Source organism: Nothoprocta perdicaria, unplaced genomic scaffold (genome assembly GCF_003342845.1).
Source record: "Nothoprocta perdicaria isolate Ctin4 unplaced genomic scaffold, notPer1 scaffold_59, whole genome shotgun sequence".
NCBI lineage: Eukaryota > Metazoa > Chordata > Aves > Tinamiformes > Tinamidae > Nothoprocta > Nothoprocta perdicaria.
In genome coordinates, this window is record NW_020455854.1 from 456,763 (window position 1) to 457,881 (window position 1,119).

Here is a 1,119-nt window from a genome sequence, read left to right on the forward strand (position 1 = left end):
CATGCCGGGACGCGTAGTCCGCCGGGGGGGTGGGGCGCCGGGCACGTGCCGTGCGCTCGTGCGCGCGCAGCGGCCGCCGGGCCGGTTGGGGCCGGTTGGGGCCGGTTGCGGCCAGTTGCGGCCGGCTTGGGGCCGGCTTGGGGCCGGTTGCGGCAGTTTAGGGCCGGTTGCGGCCGGTTTGGGACAGTTTGGGGCCGGCTGGGGCACTCAGTGCCTCTCCTGCTGTCCCCGCAGTGTCCTGTCCCCATGCCCAGCTCATGCCCGTGTGGTGTTCAGGGACGCGCTCCCGCTCCGCCGTCCCATGCCCCACATCCCCGCTCCAGGGCCRTGTTCCCACTCCAGGGCCATGGCCGTGCTGCCCCCTCCGCCTCGGCCGCTCGCCTGCTGCCCTGAGCTCCCCGCGCGGGAGCGGAGGCCCCAGGCCGTGTGTGAGCACCAGGCAAGAGGCACTGCCRGTGCCGCCGGGCACGTCGAGGAGCCGCAGAGACACGGGCAGAGCTGCGCTGGGCACCCCCGTGCCGAGCCCCAAGCAGTGCTGCGACACCCCCTGCCACCCAGCCACCCTGYGCCAACGGGGCTGCCACCCCCTGCCACCCAGCCCCAGCAGGAGGGAGCGACCGCGCAGCGGGACGTGTCCCCCGTGCCCCCGAGGGGCTGTCGCCCCCTGCGCGACAGCCACCCGCACGGGGCTGGCACCGGCGGCGTTAGGGCCGCGGAGCACGCGGCGCCCTGCGGTTATCAGCTCCGCCGGCCGTGTTTGCYCAGCGGTTGCCCACAGCGCTGCTCCCGCTGCTCCAAGGCTGCCAGTGCAGGTGTTGGGAGAGGGGACGAGGCGGCGGTGCCGCCGCGACGGTGCCGCGCGGGGCTGCACTGCACTGGCCTCAGTGCTCAGCCTGGGCACAGGGGACGGCTCAGCTGCGAGCGGCCAGGACGGCTTGTCCCGCGTGGGGACAGTTTGACGCTGCCATCTCCGCCACCGGGAGCTGCCACCAGACCAAGCATGGGGCAAGACGGCTCCAGAACAAGACGGCACCATCCCCAAACCCAACACGCTCTGAGCTTCCTCCCTCTGGAGATGGCGGGCGCCTGGGACGGGCTACTCGGCCGCCCTCTGTCCCC